Source organism: Sarcophilus harrisii, chromosome 2 (genome assembly GCF_902635505.1).
Source record: "Sarcophilus harrisii chromosome 2, mSarHar1.11, whole genome shotgun sequence".
In the NCBI taxonomy this organism is placed as follows: Eukaryota; Metazoa; Chordata; class Mammalia; order Dasyuromorphia; family Dasyuridae; genus Sarcophilus; species Sarcophilus harrisii.
In genome coordinates, this window is record NC_045427.1 from 61086563 (window position 1) to 61107164 (window position 20602).

At 34.4% G+C, this 20602-nt stretch overlaps 1 protein-coding gene across 3 annotated transcripts in view; it reads left to right on the forward strand.

Annotated features, from left to right (window-relative positions):
- The window catches only part of CDH11 (cadherin 11), a 205739-nt gene that overhangs the window by 131424 nt on the left and 53713 nt on the right, over positions 1–20602 (forward strand). Inside the window, exon 3 of one of the 3 annotated variants that reach the window (XM_031950337.1) lies at positions 3183–3250. The exons of the other annotated variants lie outside the window; for them this stretch is intronic. The gene's annotated coding sequence lies outside the window, so the exon portion shown is untranslated. The remainder of the gene's footprint in view (positions 1–3182; positions 3251–20602) is intronic. 3 annotated transcript variants of the gene reach the window in all.

Sequence of the window (20602 nt, forward strand, 5' to 3'; positions counted from 1 at the left end):
CTGGTGATAAGTAAATGTTCATTCAGTCCTTAAGTATGCCATATTCTTAGTCATTTTCCAACACTAATCATCTTTAGTTCTGTGATTATACTAACCAGATTGGCTTTTGGCTCTATTAATCTTATTATAATTTACTATCATTTTATTAATTCGTAATAAACCTATTTCTATGAGGTACTCTGGAGAACATTTCTACATGTATATTTTAAATATGTTTTCTTGAAACTCAATGTGGTTAGTAGTATTAACGTCTTCTTAAAAAAAAAAAAAACTGTGGATTCTGTCTCCTAATCATTGGAATGGGAATGTTCATTGTATGTTCAAATAATTTTTGGACAAAGGAAGACATTGTTGAGTTATCTGTACATCAACTAACTTTCTGTCTAATTTTTGTAAGGGAAACATAGGAAAACCATCATCCCAAAATTTACATCCTTTGTGGCTTAAAGAGTATAACATGGAGAAGTGTCTGGTAATGTCCATGTAGGAAATGAATCTTTTGTATCCTTTATGAATATATTAAGAATTCATCTTGTGGAAGTAATTAGCACAGGAGAAGGAATGTGACTGTTATATAAAGAAAAAATGGCTGATTTGTAATCAAACACAAGGATGTGATTAAAACACTTTGTGATCTTGTTACAGCTACTGTACTTTCTCAGACATCTGTTTTCTTGTCTGTAAGGCAAGGAATGTTAACCTAGATATGGGGCTTTTAATCTTTTTATGTCCTGGGCCCCTTTGGTACTTTGATGAAATCTATAAAATTCTTCACAAAAGAATGTTTTTAAAAGCATAAATAAAAAATAATTGAATGTGTGCTTATATGAATGTCTATATGACTGTGTGTATATGTGTGTGTGTATATATATATATGTGTGTGTGTGTGTGTGTGTGTATTTATTTATATGTGCATATACATGCATACACATATATGGTATCCATATATATATATATACATATATATATATGTATATATATATATATACTGACAAAAGAATCCAACTGTATTGACAGAAAGATGTATTTCTCCCCCAATCACATTTATGAACTACCTAAAATTTCTCTGAGAATATCTAGTTAAGAACATTCAACCTCTATGATACGTAATGCTGCTTCTAATGCAAATACCTTATATATTATTCCTTCCAATTCTCAGATTCTGTGATCTATGTCATAACATTTTAGATTCCTTTCTTCCAAATTCCCCCTTTGAAAAGTTTATCCTTTGGAATTATAAATTCTAGTGCTAGGGTTCAGTTTAAATTGCTTGCTAAGTATGCAGCCAGTTTGATTAACACTAAGAAAAGGATTTAACAAGCTTTCTAACCTGCAGGCCTTAAAAGTAGCATGGGTAATTATTCATTTTTGGGCATCTTTAGAGATATGCTCTTGCCTAGAGTAAAGTTGGTGGAATTCAATTGGATGGCTTTTTGGCTTTATGGCATTGAGGATATAAGCATTACTGGTACAGAGCTGAATTAAATCTGTAGTATTCTTAGCAATTGTATCCTTACATGAGTTAGACTTCTGATTCTATTCCAGTTCAAAAATTACTGATTTACACATCAGCCTGCTATTGGTTACTTAATAGGTGATTGTTTTTTTCATGAATATGTAAATCTAATTCATCACAGGTAGCATAGAGTTGTGATTGAAGTTGAGATCTGGATACTATGTCTGGGATTCATTTTCCTTATTGTAAAGTGGGTGGATTAAATTAGACAAAATACCTTTCACTCCAAATATTGTGTTTGTTCTCTTTAATACCATGATCCCCAATTTAAAAAAAAAAGAGAGAAAAGAAAATATTTTTCTGATAATGATTGTTCTTTTTCTTACACTTCTATCCGTTTAGGCTTAGAATTATTGATTTCACTGTAATTTACTCATCCCATCCATACACCTTAAATTACAAAGTCCTGTTAATGACTTTAATGCCGATGCCTTCATTTCCATTTCTAGGGCTATAATTCTAATGTAGACTCATCTCACTTTTCATATTAACTTTTACCCTAGCTTCCAACATAATCATTCTGCTTAGAATCTACTCCACTATCTCCTTCTACCCTTCTGGTCTTGATAAAATTATCTTCCATTTTGTCAGTGATATCTTCCTAATGCATAATTTTCATTATTTTAGTTTCCACCCATACAAAATCCTTCAATGGCTCCTCTTTGCCTATCACAGAAAGACTAACTGTCTGATTATGGATTCATGTTCTTTCACAAGTTAATTTCCAATTCTTTATGCTTTTTGGGGGAAGTAAGGTATACTTTATACTTTTTAAGGTATGGTAAGGATAATTTGGAGAAATTTTCTTGCATAACACTTTATTTTTTACGTTTTACTTAAAAATTTTATAAAATTATTAAACTATCACATATACTTTGAGTTACAAAGAAGAAAAAAAATATACAGGAAATTGCAAATGTTAAATCAGCAAAAGTTTGGGTTTTTTAACTTTTCTTTTTCCAGCACTTCATTTTTATTCTGATTATATCTTTATTGTTTAAATATTTTTCTTGTAAGCAATGTTTAAAATTTTGTTTTAGCTAATGTCTACCCTTTAATAAAATATTATATTATTTAATCCATTCACATTTAAAGTCAACTAAACATATTATTCTGGTGTTGCCTGAAAATGTATTTCATATTCTAAACATCTAGCCCTTCACCTTTCTATTAGGTAGTGGATGACAAGTTTCATCATCAGATTTCTGAAGTCATGCCTGGTCAGTAGACTGAGCTGTAGGCTTCTAGAATTGCTTTTGTTTAAAATAGTATTTTGTTTAAATAATATTTTAGTAAGTGTATACTTACTATGTATACTTACTATGCATAATATACTAAGTATCGTATACTATACTTACTATGTATACTTACTATACTATACTTCCTAATACTTATTAAATAGTATTAATAGTATTTTGTTTAAATAGTATTTTATGGTCATTATTCTGATTCTGATTCTGATTCTACTCATTTTACTCTATGAATTCTTATAAAAATTAAGATTTCTTAAATTTGTCATATATATTATTTTCTATAGTATCACTGTATTCCATTACACTTATATATCATAGTTTGTTCAACAATTCCCCAGTTAATGGGCATCCACTTTGGTTCTAATTTGTTACTACCACAAAAAATGCAGCTTATAAAATTTTTTGTTCATTAGGGTCCTTTCCCTCTGGCTATGAGATCTCTGTGGTATATGACTAGTAGTGATGTCCCTGGCTTAAAAAGGTATGCACACTGTTTGCTGACTTGGGAGGTATAATTACAAATTGCTTTATCATTTAAGCAAATTATCAAATCATTTTCCTTATTTTATCACTTGCCAATTTGATAAGTATGTGTGTGTGATTCCTGTGGTATATGTACATATGTGCACAAGTGTATACATGTATTCAGGTACATGATTGTATTATATATAACTTTCACTTCATCATTTGAAAACTATTAATATACCTGGGCTTCTTTTGGTGAGGGAATGGATTCTATTCCGGATAGTCTTCCAAACTTTTTTTATGTTCCAATATTACGAAAATTCCCCTTTGACCAATGGTAGAAGGAATTTAGTAGTAGTTTCTCATTTCTAAAAGAGAGATAATACTTCCTAGTGTCTTCAATCCCTGAGCTATCATTTACTCTCTTCAGCTTCATGAACTATTATTTGAATGTAAGGTGGTTTAAATGAGACAATGAGGTCTGTATGTACAGGCCTGTAAATATACACACACATGTGTATAAACGAAAATATATATTCATGATTTATATATATATATATATTTAGTATATTATATATTTAGTATATTATATATATATAAAACATGCACATATATAATATCAATATATGCATATATAGTTTGTTATATGTATATAATGTTTGCATAGATAATATGAATGTATGCAAAAATAGTAAATATACACATGTAATAAATATATATGGAGAGAGAGAGAGAGAGAGTGTGTGTGTGTATGTGTGTGTTATGTATATACACAGACACACATACTGTTAATTCTTTAGATACTGCTGCACATCTCTCTGCTTGACATTTTCATTAACTTGCAGGATTTAGACATTAACATTACTGTTACCACCTACTGGCCCTGAACTCTAGGGATAGAAAGTACAACCAAACTCATCTGGCATATTTAGGTAGGCAGTTATAGACAGGTCTTAGAACAATCCTGACTCATCACCCTCATTTCCTCCCTCTGTTGATACACCATGGGTTTGAGCTCAATAGCAGGAGCAGATACAGCTCAGCCTGACCCAGACACACTCCTGCATGACCCACTAATAGCATAAGGGAGGATGTGCCAGACCTGACACCCTGGTTTCTGCAACTGCCCCATGATTTCTATCTGATCTGTCCCTGTTCCCCTCAGCATTCATTCCACAATACTGGCTTCCTAAAATCCTCTCTCCAAACCAGGTAATATGCTCTATGCTCATATACTTCTTACCCATAAAATAATATTATATCCTGTACCTTATGAATCAATATCTTAAGACAGCCTTAACCATGCTGACATAATCAATTATTCATGTCCTCAGGTGCCACTGTAGCCAGGACAGTCACCAAGGGCACTTTTCCCCTCAGTCTTATGAAGAATATCAGCTCTCTTGCTCCCACCAATTCAATACTTCATATCCCTATTATGTGACATCAGATTGAAAACTGAATTGCTGGAAATGTGTTATTGGCAATGACTTCAATAGGTCAAAGGAACTACCATTCAGTTAATAAATTCTTTTTTTTTCTTAAAGCTTTTTATTTTCCAAATATATGAATGAACGATTTTTCAACATTGACCATTGCAAAACCTTATGTTTCAAAGTTAATAAATTTTTGATAAATAAAAACTCTTAATCATTTTGTGTGTGTTGGTCATAACTATTAAAGGGTTAACGATTCTTAAACATTTAACCTTTGGCAGTCTGCTGGAGCTTATGAATTCCTTAAGAGAATGTTTTTATGTGCATAAGATGAAATGTATAACACTGCAAAGGGAACCAATTACATGGAAATGATGTTTTGATATATTTGAAGGGGGCTTGGTAGTACAATGGATAGAGCACAGAAACTGAAGTCATAAAGACCTGAGTCAAAATTGTTCTATCAAACCTGATGAGCAGGTGGATTTTAGAAAAAACTTGGAAAGACTCTCATGAATTGATGCTGAGTAAAGTGAGCAGAACCAGGAGACTATTGCACATAACAGCAGCACTGTGTGATGATAAACTATGATAGATATAGCTTTTCTTAGCAATGTAATGATACAAGACAACCCCAGAGTCTTGTGTTGGAAATGTGACCACATCCAGAGAATGACCTCTGGAATCTGAATTACCATTTTCACTTTTTCCTGTTTTTTTTCTTTTTTATGATTGCTCCCTTTTGTTCTGAATCTTCTTTAACAATAAGGCTACTGTGGAAATCTGTTTAACATCAGATTGCCTGTTGTTAGGAGGAGGGAAGAGGGAAAGAAGGAAAGGAGAAAAAGTTGGAACTCAAATTTTTATAAAAATGAATGTTGAAAACTATCTTTACATGTAATTGGAGAAGATACAATACTTTTGAATAAAAACAAAAGGATCAGCAGGAGGAAAAGGACTAAAAGGAGGAGGTTGTTCCACTTTTGCACAGCTATAATACTTAGGAACCTAATCTCAAAACCACAACCTGTTCCCACTTTGATATCATGTCAAATCTAAATCTGATTATTTGAATCATATGATATCCACCTTCTTTGTTTTAAGCCTCTTTTTCCTGTTGGTAGGTTAGATTTTGGAGTAATAGTTGTTCAGTTCCTTACTTTTTCCATAGTCCAGCCCTCTCTTATTTTTGGTAGGATTGATAGTCTTAATTTTTCTTTTACAACTCAGGTCCTCTTCCACACTAAGAAATGTGGAAAGAGGACTTTACTTAGAGATATGTTTTCTAAAAATATGTGAATATACTTCTTTTCTAAATCACACTTGCTCCAAGGTCAAATCTTTTCTAATTTGGTGGCTTAAAAAATTAAAAGTTTGGTATAAAATAAAAATATGATTCTGAGTTTAGTGTTAGTTGGCAATGTATAGGGCAACAAAGAAAGCTAATGAAATCTAGATGACCACGATGAATTGGGTAAGCAGAGTGATTGTTTTACTATGCTCTATTCTAATCAAGATACATCTAGGGAATTGTATTTGGTCTGGGATGCCACAGTTAAAAGATACTGACTAACTGGAATATCCAGAGGGTAACAAAAAGAATGGTGAAAGGCCTTGAGTTCTAATATAAGACAATTGATTCAAGAATTTAGGGATGCTTAAGCCCAGAAAAGAAAACGTGTGTGTGTGTGTGTGTGTGTGTGTGTGTGTGTGTGTGTTAGGGGGTTGTGTAAAGAAGATGTTAGCTGCCTTCAAATACTATAAAGGTTATCTTATGGAACAAGGAATAGACTTGTTCTGCTGGAATAGAAATTGGTATAATGGATGGAAATTGAAAAGTGCAAACTACTGAAGCAAAACAAAGCTAAGTTTTTAATTATCATCACCTCAAAAGTGGAGTGGGATTATTTAGAGGTAATTATTTCCCCTTCACTTTAGATTTTCAAACAAAATCTCCATATCCATTTTCAGATGTTTTCTTGTTCAAGTATGGAGATCAAGCTCTCTACATCCATCCCTTCCATTCCAAAATTCTGTGATTCTGCTTTTCCTGGAAAGGGCTAGAGAGTAACAGACATGATACGTGCCTGAAGTTTTGTCACAGATGTATCATCAGGTACTTCTTGCTGCCCCAGGGTGTAGTTTTTGAGGAATAAAAACAGTATACCTCAAGCCTCATAAACTGAGTGCATAGGCTCTGCATCTGAACTATTTGTTTGGCCTGCTGTGTGGGCTCCTTCTTCCAGGAGTCCTCTATGTTGATTTAAGTCCTCCAGGATAGCAGCAGGCAATGAAAGGCCTATAATATACTCTTGACTATTCTCATTTCAGGGGAACAATGTACAAGGAACATTTTTCAGAGGTAAAGAGTGTTTTTGTCTACTTCAGGAAACTTTTAGAGATTATTATACACAGTAGAAAGAAACTGAGCAGGGAGGCAGGAACCCTGGGGTCAAGTCATAGCTCTGTACTTGCTATCTATGGCACTTCCAGAAAAAAAAAAATGTCTTTCTCTAGGACTCAGGTTTTTGTTTGCTTGCTTTAATCTAAAATATTTTCATGTGTCTGGAAGGCAGTACATTTTAATGGAACGGGGACTGAACTAAAAGTAAACAGAGATCTAAGTTTAAATCCTGGTTGTGAGAATCATTAGTATGAATAGCATATAGTCATACTGTGTATGATCACAAGAAAGCCATTTACTTCCTCATACTCTCATTTTCTTCATTTGTAAAATGAGCATAATTATGCTTTGGCTATTTACCTTTAGTGAAGAAAACATTTGAAGGGAGGGGGAAAATGTTAACAGGCAGAGAGCAAAAGATTTAGTAAGTCAGCAAGCATTTATTAAATGCCTAATTTGTGCCTTTGTTGCTCTAGAGATATTAAAAAAAGGCAAAAAATATAATTAGGTAGACAATATGAAAACAATTATATGCATGTACATATATACTTACATACTTATTTATATACATGTATTAATAACATATACATAAATTATTTATAAACATATTCACATGTGTGCATAAATTAAATATAATTATATACATACATATAGATATGTGTATATATATGTAGAATAATCCCACTATGATTATTATCAGTTTATTACATATACAGATATATGTATGTATGTATGTTTGTATATGAAAAACTTGGTGATAAATAAAAGAACATGCACTAAACTGGTGATTTTATATATATATATATACACATACATGTAAACTAGTGATAATCATAGATGGAAGGGGCAAGCCTGAAAGTAGCTCAGGAAAGACTTCTCTTAGTTAAGATTTTAGCTGTGACTTAAAGAAAACTAAGGGAAAGCAGAAGGCAGAGAAAAGAAGTGAAAATATTCCATTCATGAGATAAAATCAGTTAAAATATCCATAGTCTAGAGATCAAACGTCTTGTGAGGAACAGCATAGAAGCCAGTATACCTGGATTGTAGAGTATATTTGGGGGAGTAAAAGGTGAGAAGACTGAAAATATAGAAAGTGATCAAGTTAGGAAACGTTTTGATGTCAAACAGGAAATGATACAGATAAATGGATAGATGGAGATATATATATATATATATATATATATATATATATATATAGAGAGAGAGAGAGAGAGAGAGAGAGAGAGAGATGTATATATATGCACACACGTGTGTGCTTGTGTGATTGTTTAGTGGTAGGTAGCCATTGAAAAATTTTGAATTTGGGTTGATGGTCAGATTTGCACATTAGGAATATGAATTTGATATCTGAAGGGAGAATGGAATGGATTATAAAGAGATATGACAGGAAAACTAACTCTCAGATTACTACATGGACCAGGTATGAAGAAAACAGGTTCTTCACCATGGGATGGCAATAGCAGGGAAGAGAATATTTAACATGAATTGAAAGTAATCTCAGAGAGAAACCATTAGTTTAGTATTAAGGAGGACTGGAAAAGGTTATTTTTTTTTAAAGGAGATGGGATTAACTGAGACTTGAAGGAAGCCAGTGAAACCAGGAGACAAAGACAAGGAGGAAAAGTATTCTAATGAATACTAGAATGGAGGATAACCAACATAAAGTGGCCAGAATTGGAAGATGGAGTGTCTTGTGTGAGGAACAGAAAGGAAGCCAGTATCATTAGATCATGGGGTATTTGGAGGGGAATAAAATTTAAGAAAACTGAAAGATGAAAAAGGTTCAGGTTAAGAATGAATTTAAAAAGCAGACGGTTCTAAATTTGATGTTGGCTGTTTTGGGAGTCACTGGAGTTTATAGAGAGGATGGGAGGGGATGGAGGAGGCAAGAAAGCAATGTTGGATGCATGGCTCATGCTTCAGGAAGATCACTTTGCTTGCTTAATGAAGAAGGGACTGAGGTGGGAAAGCCAGTTCAGGAAGTCGCTGTGGTCCAAGAAAGTCGCATCAACATGATGGCAGTTTCAGAGCAGAAGAAATGTGAGAAAGATACAATCAATAAGACTTGGCAATGTATTGGAGAGAGAATTAAAAGCAGATTTTAAATATGATCAAGTCTAACCTCCTTATGTTACATATCAGGAAAATAAGAAAACAGACTAAGCAACTTTACAGATCATACAGATATTTAATGGAAGCAGGAATCCAACCCAGGATTTCTTACTCAACATTTGAACACAGAGACTCTTAAAAATTATCTAGTTCAATCACTTGATTGAACCAAGGACAATGGAATGCAGAGAAAAAGTAAATTGTGCAGGTTTGCAATAGGACTCAATAGACTAATTTTCAGGCCCACAAAGAGACAGCTCCATATTTCTGTCTCCATTCCAGGCTATAGAGAGCTGGTTCCAGGAGTGTGGGGTGGCATATGTAAATTCAGTATATAGTAAGAAGTAACAAACAATTTTCAGGCTGTAGATTTTGATCAGAGCATGGACCATGGGAATACTTGGAGCAATCTGGTCATATTAAGCTCATGGTAATTGGAAGCAGCTTGATTTCTGTTGTTCTTTAGTTCATTTCAGTGTGTCATCAACTCACATTGATTAAACTAGAAAGATACGTTTGAACCAAAGTGGATTGGGGTCACGGGTTGGATTTGGGAAAATGTTCCTTTTCCGTTCAGAATTCTAAATACTCTAAGCAATTATTATTTGAAACAGACTCTTCCCTTATCTTAGCCATTATGCCAGCAGACTCCATTAGCTCCCTTGTTGTTTTCTTAAGACCACCTCCTGATGATCCGTCCTATGACTGTTTATACTTAAAAAAGAAGCAATTTATCGAAAGTGGTTCTCTGCAGGATGTCAGCTCAAATGGAAAGGTATCCAAATTGCTTCCTTTCTCAAACACTTAACAGTCAATCTCTCAAGCTGTCCTCTGGGTCACCATGTACTTTTTCTTGCCTTTGCTCCTTTAGTTATTGGGGGTAATAATTTCAATAGAGAGTGTAGTTTAGTGGCCAGAGCCTTTGACTTGAATTCTGAAGACATGTTTTATTGTTAGAGTCAGCAATGGATTCATTCTTTAACTTTCTTCATTTTGGTCCTTATTTTCTTCAGATGTCAAAATACTGGGATTGAATTGGATGATCAATAGGGTTGCTTATTTCTCTTGACATGTGAGGATCTTGAAAGACAAGTTAAAAAGCATTTATTAAGCACATATCATACATCAGGCATTGTTCTAATCACTGCAGATACAAAGAAAGGCAAAAATAGTCCTTTCTCTAAATAGTCCCCAGTCTAACAGGGGAGACCACATCACTGACAACTTTCAAAATGTATCTTTTTCCTTCCTCCTAATCTGTAACATGCAAAATATTCTGCAATATAACATAGGAACAGATGAACCTGAATGATTGATTTAATAGCTCTTTACTCTTCATAAAAACAGAAAAGTTTTAGTTATTAGATGTGCATACTATTTATTGCTGTAAGGCATTTGGAAGTGGGTACAGGGCCTTTGATGTCATAAATAACATTACATTATGTAAAACATATGTTTATTACTGACATTTTGCCCTAATCTTTTCTCTTTGTACTTCAGTTCAGAGGAAAAAAAGATCTTCAAAGAAAAAAATAATCTTTCTTTATCTTATACCCCCTTCTTTTCTTCTCTCCCTCCTTTCTTCTCTCCTTTCCTTTTTCTTTCTCCCTCTTTTCTTTCTCAATTCCCTATCCCTCTCACTTCTTCCCTCCTTTTTCATTCTTCCTATTGTTCATTTGCTTTATTTTTTCCCTTTTTCTGCTTTCCTTTTCCTATATGCTTTCTCCCTCTATTTTCACACACACATATGTAGTTGTTATTCATAGTCAAAGTTGACACTGCTGACACTGTTATTTCCTGCCTTGGCAATGTATTTTATTCATCTTAATGATTAACATTTTAAAATATTACAGTGAGAAAAAGAAAATCATATGGCTTGAGTTGGGCGTAGATGATATGTTCCTCCTTTTATAAATGACATTTAGTTGCTGTATTTCCTTTATGTCAATGATTTCCATTCTCTTTGATATAATTCTCTATTGGATGACATGAGGTTTCATGATCATGAGGCCTTAGAAGTAACTAAAACTAGTGGCACTTGTGTTTTAAAAAACATTGAGATTCACTCATACAATGAGGCCTCATGGAAAAAACCCTGGACTCGGAGAGAGAAAATTCAGATTTTCATCTATCACTAAAGTAGCTACGTGAATGTGGACAATCTTTGTAGCCCTAAGTTTCCATCATCATAAAATTGGTGCAATAATATGTGTTGATTAATTCTTCAACTAGCTACTTCCCATCAATGACGTGTTCAGAGAGAGGGAAATAAGAATAGGCCACAGCAAATAAGAGCAAGTTTGAAGGATCCGAACATGTGATAAGTTCAAAAGGATAGTTTGAACTTCAATGTTAACATGGCCAGACCTATTTCAGAGAAAGGACAAGAAGAAAATGCCCATAGCTAAGAAAGGGGAAAGATTAGGAGTGTGACATTTTTCTCTCTGGACACTAAATTTTAGGTGAGATATTAACAGCCTGGTAGATGTCCAAAGAGACATGTCAGGATGTTGGTGAGACCAGAGATCATGCCATATGAGGATCAGTTAAAGAAACTACCCATCTTTTTCTTAGAGGATAACTGCTGTTTTTGTTATTTCATTTCAACTGTTTAAGACTCTTCATGACCCAATTTTCTTGGCAAAAATACTGGAGTTACTTGCTATTACTTTCTCCAGCATTTTACAGATGTGGAAACTGTGGCAAGGGGGTTAAGTGACTTGCCCCCAAAAACATAGTAGTAAATATCTGAGGATGGATTTCTATATAGCACCATCTAACTGCTCCAAATAGGATCCATCTATTTCTATACGACTGCAAAAGACAGAACTAAAACTGGGAAGTTAGATAAATTGATCTCCACTCAGTATAATTAGTGGTGGTTATGGGTTAAAAATTAGTAATGTTGGAGCAGCTAAGTGGCACAATGGATAGAATGCCATCCCTGAAATCAGGAGGACCTGAGTTCAAATTTGGTCTCAGACACTTAATATAGCTGTTCAACCCTGGGCAAGTCACTTAACCCCAATTGTCTCAGCAAATAATAATAATAATAAAATAATATAAAATTAGTAATGGTTAATAGAAAAATAGATTACCTTCAAAATAATAGTGAGTTGCCCATCAGTGGGAGACATTTAAGAAGTACTTGCTCTTCAAGATATAATGTAGCTGAGTGAAAGGTGTAACATTTTGCCCTTCAAAAAACCCACTTCAATTCTTCTTACTTGAGAATTAATCCCCCTGTAGAATGGAGATGTAGAATGGACTTCAGATACACTCATACTTTAAAGGTGAAGAAGGGATGGAAGGCCACAAGCACTTAAGTGTTTACTATGTGATAGGTACTTAGATAAGACCTTATTAGGGGAAATAAACACAGGCAAAAAGAAAAAATAGAATTTGCTTTCAGGAAATTCTAACTGTAGAAGACAAACTATAAAAGGGAATAGAAAAATGTACTGGAGAGCACCCACAGGTGTGATTTTTGGTGAAATCCAGAGTCAAAAATGTACCATTTTTGGTACATTAAACCAAGAAAATATGGATGGCCTGGGCATATTCTCATGAACATCCAAATGAGAGAAATTAATTGACAAAGTGGAAAGAGATTCCAGGGTGAGAAAGAACCAAGAATAAAGAGAATTTCCAGGGTAATAATACAGCTTGAGTCATGGTTAATATCCAGAAAGTCAGAAATACAGCAAAAAGGGAATAAAGTAAAATGGATGAAATGGTAAGCTTTAATTGGAATTAAGCTTCCTAGAAATAAAAAGACTGAGTACACAGTGTTGATTCTGTGTGTAGGACTTGAGGGAGCTGTTGGGGAAGGAGCATAATATGAGATAAATCTTTTCCTTTGAGCTAAGTGGTGGAATGAATGAAGCTCCAAGTCTTGAGACAGGAAAATTCGTTTTCCTGAATTCAAATCCAACCTTGGATGCTTTTTACTACTATGTGACCCAGTGCAAGTCACTTAATCCCATTCGCCTCAGTTTGCTTATCTGTAAAATAAGATGGAGAATGAAATGACAAACCACTTCAGTATCTTTGCCAAGAAGACCCCAAATGGGGTCATGAAAAGTTGGACTGACTGAAAAATGAACTCAACAGCAACAAAAACAAGTAATAAATATCAATGCTAGGATTTGAATCTTGACCTTTGATTTTAAATCAACTTTCTTCACTGAAGCACTTGGACTTCCTAATGTATTCTCATAACATATATCCCAAATATTACATAGTATCTAGCCAGAATGGCCCAGAAGAAGGATCTCTTTCTTAGTACTCATGAGGAGTTTTCTTTAATCCTTGCAATTTCTGATTCAGAAAATCCTTTGCAGCTCCCACTATGGCGGGTAAACCATCAGTAGCAAAGAGATCCCGTTTCGGATAGTTTTCACAGCACCCTTATAGACTGGGCGGTCTCACATTTCCAGACTCTTAATTTGGCCAGCTCATTAAACACTACAGCCACCATAACAGATGCTGGGCATTTGAACTTGGTGGAAGTCAAAGAACAGCATCCCATGAAATGACCCTCTTCACAGCATCATTTGCATATTCAGCTACTAAGGAGATGTCTGTTCTTAAAGGCAGCCACTCTGGTCCCTAAAACAGAGAAGGGGCATATTATTAAGTTTGTCATATCAGACTTCTTTCTCCTTTTGGGCATTGTTTTTGTAGATGAAGCTAATTCCGTGGATTTGATTTGGAGACAGAGCACAGCTCAGTGTTGAATGATGAGACACACACACGGAATATAATATGCTTGAATTAATTTGCATAATAGAATACTATTGATTACAAAGCTGTGTTTGTTGTAGAGGGCTGTCCCATTAAGGAGCAAGGCTTTGAGGTGACTTCACAGATGTAGGCTAGAATTTTGAGTTATGATGTAGATTTGGAGGTCTTACTCTAAATGTGGATAGCATAGTTTTGATGGGAATTGAGCTTGCTAAAAATGAAAAGAATAAGTGTGTTTATTTGGTAGCTGACTGTGAGCAGGGGTTGGGCGGGCTGTTGGGGGAGGGAGTATAATGTGAGACAAACCTTAAATCCATTTAGGCATTTTCTAAGCTGCTTCTCCTCTTCCCTGCCTCATGCAAATTCTCACAGCAGCCCTAATATACTCAAACAGTCTTGCATACCATTTTCTTTAACAGAGACAAAAATTTAGCAATGGGAAGACTATTTTTTTGCTATAGGAGCTACAGGTTAAAAGTGGTTATATGCCTTTCAACAGAGAGGAGCTCGACAGGCCTTTAGTGCTCTCCTATTGGAAATGTGCCTTTCTGTCATATTATTACTTTAGTGACTTTGAAGAGAACTTCCTTTTTCTCTTCTGACAATATTTCCCTTCATCATGAAATGAAGTCCGTGTATATAATGCTACTTAGGCTTCTTAGTGGGACCCAAAAGTGATATCTTGTTAGAATAGCTTTAATGGAAGGATTGTTAAGGAACTATCTTGGGGATCGCTATTAAAACAAATTAGAGTATCACTATTTACCCCTAATTCTAACTACAGTTGAGGTCTCATTTGGAATGCAGCCTTCCATTAATTTTTATGCAATATTCCTGCAAACCCCGTCACATTGCTTCCATCAATCACCATGTATTACACCAAGCTCTCGAAGCACATTTCACAGAATGTATCCCTCAGGACCCACATCTATCTTTACATATGCAGAAGTTCAGAAATTTTGTGTTAGGGGAATTTTTCTTTAACTCCATCCTGCTGCTGAAACAAGTTTAAATTTGCTTGTTGTTTACTATGGTGAGATATCTTGGGAGTTCTAACAACCCTAGGATCATATTTGGGAAAGAAGAATGAGTTTATTGGGTAGATGAACTTACTTCTTGTATAATTTCTGATATGCCTATGACATTCTGGTCAAGCCCTTTTCGCCTCTCTCACAACAGATTAATATTTCTCTCGCTCCAGATTAATATTTCTCACGTCTCCTTAGAAGCATTAATTATGCCCATAATTATGGACTGCTGAGAATATGAGCTATTATGTGAAATACAGTTTTACTTATACAAGACTGAATTTTAACTTGATCTGAACTGCATTCATAAATGGTAGCATCATGCAGTGAAAATCACAATCAACTGGACGTCAAAATACTAACATTGCAATCTAAGAGATTCCATTTACTAGCTATTTGACATTGGGATACGCTTCTCAGAGTCTTAGTTTCCTTATTTGCAAAATGAGGAAAATAATATCTATCCTTTAAAGCTCATCACGAGCTTTTTTCATCATCATGATCATATAGAATTTATATGGCATTTTTAGATTTATAAAGTGCTTTACAAAAAAAAAATATCAAATTTGACTCTCATAATGACCCTGGGAGGGAGATGCCATTCCTTCCCCATTTTAAAGATGAGTTAACTGAGGTAGACAAAGGTTGAGTGGCTAAAGTTCAGAGATAGCAAGTGCCTAGGCTAGATTTTTGAATTTAGTTTTTTTTTTTGTTTTTTTTTTTTGTTTTTTTAGTTTCCAGGTCTTGTGTTCTCTTCACTGTACCATCCATTTGCTTTCTTATCAAATTGTGCAAGATAGATAAAAGTGTTTGGTACCATAAACTACTAAATGCCTACTTTACTTCAAGAGACCATGGATGCTCTGAAAATTATACCTCATGATGTCATTTTTATGAGTTTCTATAGTATATGTTATTACTTGGCGATTAGTCTTATAGTAATGAATCTTATCAAATTTAGTTAAGTCAGTCATGGGATGTTAGATAATCATGTTGTATCTGAATCCTCATGACCCCTTTTGTGGTTTTCTTGACAAAGATACTGAAATGGTTTGTAATTTCCCTTCTAGCGTATTATACAGTTAAGGAAACTGAGGCAAACAGGTTTAAATGGCTTGCCCAGAATTGCACAGTTTATGATTTGAACACAGAAAGCTGAGTTTTCCTGATACCAGGCCTGGCATGCTATCCACCATGCAACTTAGCTGCCCATAATAAAGAATGATAGGATCTTAGATTTGTAAAAGACCTTATAATCCAATATCATTTAAAAATAAAATTAACTAATTATATAATCTCTATATGTGTGTATTTACACACACATATATATATGAGTAAGAGCAATGTAATAAGGTAATAGTAATAACTATAATAGGCAACTAAGTGAACAATAGATAGACCTCTGGAGTGTGAAAGACTTGAATTCAAATCTATACTTAGATACTTAGTGACTATGATCTTGGAAAACTCATTTTATATATCTGGGACTCAATTTCATTATCTGTAAAAAAAAAAAAAAAAAAAAAAGGATAATACCATCTGCTTTTGAGGGTTATTGTGAGGAGAAAATGATATAATATGGAAAAAGCACTTTGTAAATCTCAAAGTACTATATAAATGCTAGCTATTGTTCTTGTTAATAATAGTGCCAGCAACTGGCTTTTCAATAGTGCTTTTTGTTTTTCCTCTAAGATTTGCTAAGTGGTATGCATACATTCTTTCATTATAACCTGTCAGAGATTGTCTCTTTTTTCATAGCCCTAGAGAAATCAATCCAATGTCATTACCATGTCACAATGAAAATGCAGAAGACTGAGTTGGCATTACAATATTTACATTTATTATCAATAAATTGTATTTACATAATTGCTATTTTTATTAGCTATGCAATTTGCAAGTAGAATTCAGTTTATCAATGTCATCAAGGCCTTGGGAGTATTTTTGATCATATCTTCTTGGTGACTGAGTTGAAGAACATATTTTTGTAATAATTTCTTAAGTGTTCTGGTTTACAAATTCCTGACACTGGTTTCCTTGTCATTGGAACAACACATTCTATCTGTAGACTTGGAGCATTTATTTTCCATGGCTATTCCCCTTGCCTGGAATATTCTTGGTTTTCATTTCCACCGTTTTGCTTCCATGACTTTCTTCAATTCCTGGACAAAATTTCATGTTTTGCAAAAATCAGTTCCTAAACTTTCTTAATTCAAATACTTTCATCCTGAGAGTACCCTAAATCTTTCCTTTGTGTATTTTGTTTGGCTATGGTTGGCTACATAATTATTTTCTCCATTATACTAGGAACTCTTTGAAGTCAGGGAATGTCTTTTGCCTTTCTTTACTTTTTCTTCATTTAGCACAGTACTTGGCACATAGTAGGCACTTCATAAATTTTTTTTTGACTGACAAACAAGATTCACATTATTTTTTATTGGTTATAACCATAAAACTGACAATTAACAAAATAGAAATGCTAATAATATTTCAATATGGTATTTATTTCTACAAAATGAATAATAACCAGTCAACAAATATTTATCAAGTACTTAATTTCAGTCACTGTGCTAAAGAAAAAAATACAATTGAACAGTCAGTCCCTTCATTATAAGAGAGGAGATGATATACATAAAGTAGAAAGTACTAGATAAATATTGAATAAATAAAGGATACTGTTATAGGGGCTGAAACCACCAGCTGAAAGAAATGTCTCTTTTTAGGAAATAGCACCTAGATAAAACTTTTAAAGAAGTCAGAATTCTTCCAAAAACAACAATGATAGTTGATATTTGTTTATTATTTTCAGGTTTTAAGAATTTTTTAAAAAATCTTTTCTTTTCCTCTTTCCTCTCTCTCTCTCTCTCTCTCTCTCTCTCTCTTTTCCATCTTTCTTCATAAGTCCTATTATCTGCTATTATGTGGCTTAGAGGAAGCACCTGATCTAATTATCATAAAACCTAGGTGGCAGGGAGGTTGGGACAAATAAAACACCTATTTTCAGTTCATTTGGTGTGAAAAATAATATGGCAACCTACAGAAATAGGAACAAAGTATCAACTTTAATGGAAACCTTAAAACAGATACACACATCTCACAGTTTATACACAAAAATAATTTATCACCATGAGAATGAACACTTCATAAATGACACTATGGAAAACTTGTAGGTTTTGTTTTATACCAGTACTAATTTCCATTTCCTCTTGCTAGATAGAGATAATGGAAGTTTCCTATCTCTTACTAGCTTTGTAACTCTGGATAAATCGCTTAATCTCTGCCTCAATTTTCTCAACTGTAAAAATGAAGTTAATAACACCAACCTCTCAGGGTTGTTATGAAGATCAAATGAGATAATATTTGTAAAGTGCTTAGCACAGTGCTTAGTGTACAGTATGGTTTTCCTCTCTTCCTTCTTTTCTCCTTCCTTCCTTCTTTCCTTTCTTCCTTTCTTCCTTCCTTTCTTCCTTGCTTCCTCCCTCATATTGTGTGCAGACCACTCTTCTTGTTTTTGCAGGCCATAAGATATTTGGATAAAATATTGTCCCTTATCATACAGAAATATAGAGACTGTCCAAAATAAAAAATAAGAACAAAAAGAACAACAATCATTAAGAGCCTACTATATGCCAAGAATCTGTCTAAATGTCAGTGATACAAAGAAAGGCAAAAAAAAAGTTTTTACTGTTAAGGAGGTTACAATTAATGGAGATGTCTGACCTGGGCACTCTCGTTAACTGGAGTTTTTGAGAGGATAGGTCTCTCCTCTCCAATAAAAGGAAGCATAGAGTCCTAAGTGCGGAGGGTATTGGCAAAATGTGAGTTCCAGGGCTGAAGGGGTTTTGCAAGATGAAGTGATCCCTGTGACATGATGAAGAAATCCAGGAATGTAGTTATATGGAGAATAATCACTATTATCAGAAATGTGAAAAAAAAGTCCCATATGAAAATGGATGAAGAAAGGTCATTGCCAACAAAAGGGATTATGAAAAGGAGAAAGAGAGGAGAGAAAAAGAGAAGAGAAAAAAAGAAAAAAGGAAAGAGAAAAGAAAGAGAAAGGAGGAAAGGAAGGAAAGAAGAAAGAAAGAAAAAAGAAAGAAAGGAAGACAGAAAGACAGAAAAGAAATAAGAAAATTTAAACTGGAAATCAGTAGCTTTGGTCAGACCCTGCTGCCTGGTTACTCCACTTCTGTGATCACATTTTAGAGAGAATATTTGCAAACTGGAGAGCATCCAGGATGTAAAGAACATGATGGTGAAGGGTCCCAGAAACTGTCATGCAAAGGTCAGTAGAAGAATCAAAATGTGTTTATCCTTAAGTGGAGAAGATTTGGAAGGGTTGTGACCCTGTCTTTATATGTCTGAAGTATATTCAGGTGGGAGAAAGATTGCATTTGTTTTGCTCAGGTGTATAGGATAAAACTTGGAATGGTGTTGAGAAGTAACAAAAAAGTATGTTTTGAATCAATGTGAGGAGGAATAATATTAAGATGAAATAAGTTCCCTTATTTGTAGATGAATTCCATGTCATAGGAACTCTTCAAAGGGAGAATGTGAATATGTATCTGGGGTTTTGGAGGGGTCATAACTGCTCAAGGATTTAGATTAGATAATCCCTGGCTTTCTTCTGGCCCCGACAATAAGGGTAGCAAAGAAGCAAATGCCTCGTTGGCTTTGTAATAATTTTTTTTCCCTGTGTAACCTCATGCATCCAATGCAAGTGTAAAAATAAATATTCTGGAACATTCTAGTTCCCCCCTCCTCCTCAGTCTCTTGGGGCACTGAGGTAAGATGCCAGATAATAGAGATCTTGCCTAAGTTCAAATCCTTCCTCTGACAAATATTTTATGTATAACCCAGACAAGTCATTTAACCTGGCTTCCAATAACTTAAAAAAATAACTCACATTTACACAACATTCTGAAGTTTATAAAGAATTTTACATATACTGTGTTATTTGATCCCCACCACAATTCTGTGAGGTAGGTGCTGTTATTATCCTCCTTTTATGGATGAGGAATTTGAGCCTTAAGAAGCTGTGTGATTTATCGAGGCAAACACAGCTCTACTAAGTGTTTGAGATGAGACTGCTCTCTCTTCTCACTGCTGCCTTTTGCTTTCCCTGACTTCCTTTGAGACTCAATCTAAATCTCACTTTCGGGAGGAGGCCTTTCCTCCACCAGCTAGTGCCTTCATTTTCACCTTTCATCTGTTTTATGGAATCTGTTTTATATCTATCTGTGTGGACCTGGTTATTTTTATTCTTGCTTCTTCATTCACATTATTTTTGCCTCTCTTTGCTCTCCTAAGCAAAAACAAACAAATGCTTATTAACTTACTAAGGCAGGTTTTTTTGGACTGCCAATCTAGTGCTCTCTTCATCACCTCAGCTACTGATCAGCTTTAGGTCCATCAGCTCGCGTGGATGACACTGGTGGCCTGATTCCAAGAGTCCAATCTTTCCAAAGTAGGGTTGGGGCAGCTAAGTGGCACAGTGGATAGAGCACTGTGTCTGGAGTGAAAAAGACCTGAGTTCAAACCCAACTTTGTAAAATAAGCTGGAAAAGGAAATAGCAAGCTATGCCAGAATCTTTGCCAAGAAAATCCCAAATGGGATCATTAGAATCAGATAAAAAGTGACTGAA